The sequence below is a fragment of the Gossypium hirsutum genome, chromosome D08, assembly GCF_007990345.1.
Source record: "Gossypium hirsutum isolate 1008001.06 chromosome D08, Gossypium_hirsutum_v2.1, whole genome shotgun sequence".
Lineage (NCBI taxonomy): Eukaryota > Viridiplantae > Streptophyta > Magnoliopsida > Malvales > Malvaceae > Gossypium > Gossypium hirsutum.
The window spans coordinates 11863213-11867815 of record NC_053444.1 but is presented as its reverse complement, the minus strand read 5'-3'; the positions used below and the strand labels follow the sequence as shown (position 1 = coordinate 11867815).

Here is a 4603-nt window from a genome sequence, read left to right as displayed (position 1 = left end):
TAAGACCACTCTGATTGGGGCTGAATCGAGTATTGTGAGACCCATCATTAATGCAAACAATTTTGAGCTGAAGCCGAACATAATTCTTATGGTACAATAGTATGTTCAATTTGATGGTTTGCAAGATAAAGATCTGAATACTCATTTGGCTAACTTTCTAAATATTTGTGACACTTTCAAGATCAATGGTATTATTGATGATGCCATACGCTTACAATTGTTCCCATTCTTATTGAGTAACAAGACAAAACATTGGTTAAATTTATTTCCACGAGGTTCTATCACGACTTGGGATCAGATGACAGAGAAGTTTCTATTGAAGTACTTCCCACCTGCTAAAATAGCTAGGTTGAGGAACGACATCTCTTCTTTTTCTCAAATTGATTTGGAGACATATGATACATGAGAGAGATTTATGGATCTTTTGAGAAGGCTTCCTCATCATGGATTACCTTTATGGTTACAAAGTTCAAACTTTCTACAATGGTTTGAATCCCTTGACTAGGCAACTAATTGATGTAGTAGCTGGTGGAATACTGCATAATAAAACATCCGAGGGAGCTTAAGAGTTTATTGAGGAGATAACACTGAATAACTATCAGTGGCAAGTCATGAAAACAAAACTGATTAAAGTAGTTGGTGTTTTTAATATTGATGTAGTTTCTATGTTGGCAAATCAAGTTGAAGCTCTTGGTAAGAAAATTGATGGTTTGAAATTTTCTAAGCAGGTGAATCCGGTAGGGCAATATGATGCAAATGGAGAGGGGGTGATCAATCTAGAATGTTTACTTTCAGTCCTAGCATGGAGCATGAGCAAGTCAATTTTATGGGTAACAATTCTAGACCTCAAAATAACCCCTATAGTAATAACTATAATGTAGGTTGGAGGAGCCATCCAAATTTCTCTTGGGGTGGTCAAGGAAATCAAAGGTCACAACCCCCGCTAGGTTTTTAGCAACCATATCAGCAAGAGAAGAAATTGAACCTTGAGGAGATGTTGGCTAAATTTATTTTATTGTCAGAAACAATATTTCAAAACATTGAAACATCTCTGAAAAATTAACAAGCATTGATTCATGGACTTGAAAATCAAATTGGACAGCTTGCCAAACTTATTTCAGAAAGACCACAAGGGAGCTTACTTAGCAACACTAAAACTAACCTAAGGGAGAAAATCCACGCAATCACTATTTGAAACGTGGAAGGGCCAGTTGAGCCGAAAAAGAAGTCAAAGCTAGAAGCTGTTGTGAAAAGTGATGAAGTTAAGGATATTGTTGTAATGGGCATAGATTGGGATATTGAGGTACCTATGATATTAGGTTGATCCTTTTTAGCCATTGCTAGAACTGTTATTGATGTGGGTACTGGTGAACTTGTGCTTCGTGTAGGTGATGAAAATATTACTCTTCAAGTACGTGATTTTGTGAGAGTCCCTGGTAAGCGAGATGATACTAATTGTTTTGTTAATGTTAGTAATCATGTGGCTCAATGTTATTTGTAGGAAATCCCTCATGAAAACATGTTGGAGTCGTATTTTATTCAAAGTGGTAGAACTCAAGGGACAAGTAAAGAGCGAATGGTGCAACTCAACGAGCTAGATGAATGGCGAACGAATGTTGATGAAAAATTGAGAAAGCAAAAGGAAGTAACAAAGCAATGCCATGATGTGGATGTAAAGAGAATGAACTAATTCAAAGTTGGGGACAAAGTGCTCTTAGATTAATCGAATCCATGAATTTTTCCTTCGGAATTGAAGTCAAGATGGTCCAACCCATTTATGGTAAAAATGGTTTTTCCATGCAGTACAATTGAGGTAACACATTCTGAATTCATCACGTTCAAGGTAAACAGTTCTTTCCTCAAACCTTATTTAGGTGGTAAAATTAATATCGAGAGAGAGGACCTTCGACTCCAAGATCTGCCTTAATCATGAGCTTAAATAGGGAAGTCGAGCTTAGAGTCTAAATAAGTACATATTGGGAGGCAACCCAAGTGTTTTTATTTTTATTTATTTGTCTTACTTTCATATTTTTTTAAATGAAAAAAATAAAAAAATTGAAAAAGAAAATTCAGTACATTTATTTTCATTACCTCAAAAAAATTTGAAAAAAATTTAAAAAAGGAAAAAATTGAAAAATAAAATAAAATAATTCAATTTTTTTTAAAAAAAAGTGGTCTACATGGCCTGGAAAACTCTAATTTCTTCAATTTTAATTTGACCCACACGGGCTCAGAGAGTTACATGGGCTGGAGACATGGCCGTGTGAGACACACGGACTGTCACACGGGCGTATGGTAGACCGTGTGGCTCACATGGGCTTGCACAAGGGCATGGGAGAAGTGAAGGAGCATTGCACACGACCGTGTGTCACACGGGCGTGTCCTAGGCCGTGCGGTTACTAGGCTTATTTTTACCTATTTTTATCACACATGGTCTAGGTGATTCTACACAGCCTGGCCACACAGCTGTGTGATGCACATGACCTGGCCACATGGCCATGTGAACTGGCACATAACCATGTACCTTTTTTTTTCCGTTTTAAAGCTAGTTTTGTTTTTCTTCTTCTTTTGTTTCCTTCCTACCCTAACCAAAGTGATTTCATTTAGTTTTATATTTTATATTTTTTTGTTTTTTGTTTTTTGTTTTTATTTTATTTTATTATGCACTGTACTTTTATTATTTTGTCGGTTTTTTTATATTTTGTTATCTCTTTATATTTTAATTAATTTTTGTCTATTTCTTATTAGTTTGCTAAGAAACATGCATTTCATTTAGAATCGCCCATGGTTTCGGTTTTCAATATCCCAACGAATTCACCCAAATTCAAGGTAGTTTCAGTTCTCTTTCTCCTTATGATATTGTACTTATTCTGTGATTTTAATTGTCAATGTACACCTTAAGTGTGGGGAGGATTTTATATGTTTATGCAATATAACCCCTAAATTATTGTTTGTGTTTAACTAATTTTCTCGAACCTAACATTGAAGTAATTTCTTTTAATTTGGAGTTTTTATTGATTCGGTTTTAGAATAATTTGTAAATTTTTGTGCATTGTGTGATTTATACTTTAAGACATGAAAGAGTCAAGCATGGTAAGTTGTTTTTTTCTCAGAAATATATATTTTAGGTTGTCTCCTTCAATTAAAATATTATCTTGAAATTTTAAATTTGCAAGTTTGACATCAAAACTATTTTTTTGTGAGATTCTGAGCCTATAGAGCACATATTTTTCATGCTTATTTAATTTTTGGTTGTGAGTGTGTCAACTTGATATGTTATTCTAGAACTTGCTTCGATTATACATGTCGAGACCACATTATTGATTTGATATGCTGAGATGATAGAGACACTTAGGATTTAACCCATTTAACCTTTAACCACCTTATTTGTTGTGTTAACCCCTAGTAAACCCCATTGATCCTAACATTTTTTAACTCGTGAATGTTAACTCTTAACTCATTTCTATGTTGTAAATGTATTCCTTTTATTGACTCCCTTTTTGTCGAGATTTGATTTGGTTAGTTGCCTAACTATGTTTCACTTTTTTGAAATTGTTGAATTTTATTTCTTTTATTATAATAAAAGAAATAAAAAAACAGTAAAAAAATTTGATTGAGATTGAATAATTAGTTTCATATTCTATTGAAAAGCTCGTTTCCATTTTTTATTATTCTTGTTGATGTAAGTTCTTTTAATTCAACAACTGGTTATTTTTCTAGTTCAGTAACTTATCAACTTGATATCGATTTTAACTGACTTTTCTGGAATTTTCCATACCTTTAGCCTAAGCCCCATTAAAACCGTTTAAAGACCTCTTGATCGCTGTGTCATCTCAGTTTCTAGTGGTGGAGACTTGATTTTGAAGCAAGCATATGGTAATGACATTTTTTGTTTGACTATTGAGTGCATATTTCATGAACCTTAAACACTTTGAGTGCTTTGAGTGAATCTTTAGTGATGATGCCAATTCCTGTTGATTTTGAATTTAAGATAATTATTTAGATAGGGGGAGACACCTACATTTTTGTGCTTTAAAAAATTTCGGCTTTGATTGCTTGAATCTTTAGTGTCCTTTTGGTTGAATTTCCAATGTATGATTGTTTGTGAAATATCTTGAAACATTATTGATGAAAATGACATATTGAGAAAAGTTAATTTGAATCCTTGAGGACAAACAAACGTTTAAGTGTGGTGATATTTGATAAATGCCAAAAGTAACATGTTTTAGCGTCACTCTTAATGTGTTTTTGGATGATTATTCAATGTCAAATGGTGAATTTTATGCTCCTAATCCTTTAAAGTCATGTTTTTATACTCAAGAGAGCATTTGAGAAATCGTGAATTGTGCTCAAAACATGCAAAAAATGTAATTTTTTTAGGTTTTTCGAGCATTTTAAAACCTATATATACAAAATATAAGAAGAGGGGAGTAAGCCGTCAGAGAATATTGAAGAAAACAACTCAGAAAACACATTTGAAGTCGACTCGGAAGCAGAGTTCCATCAAGATTGAAGATATCCTTTTGATTTCTCTAATGTTTATTATCAGTTTAATTATTTCTTGTGGTTATACTATCTCTGAGATGTTTTTATTTGCAATTAT

General features: G+C 33.2%; 1 non-coding gene across 1 annotated transcript; it reads right to left on the bottom strand.

Annotated features, from left to right (window-relative positions):
- Window positions 1-346: 346 nt before the first annotated feature.
- LOC121220649 (small nucleolar RNA R71) lies at window positions 347-450 on the bottom strand. The gene has a single exon (XR_005917868.1). It is a non-coding gene; the product is annotated as a small nucleolar RNA R71 (small nucleolar RNA).
- Window positions 451-4603: the final 4153 nt, after the last annotated feature.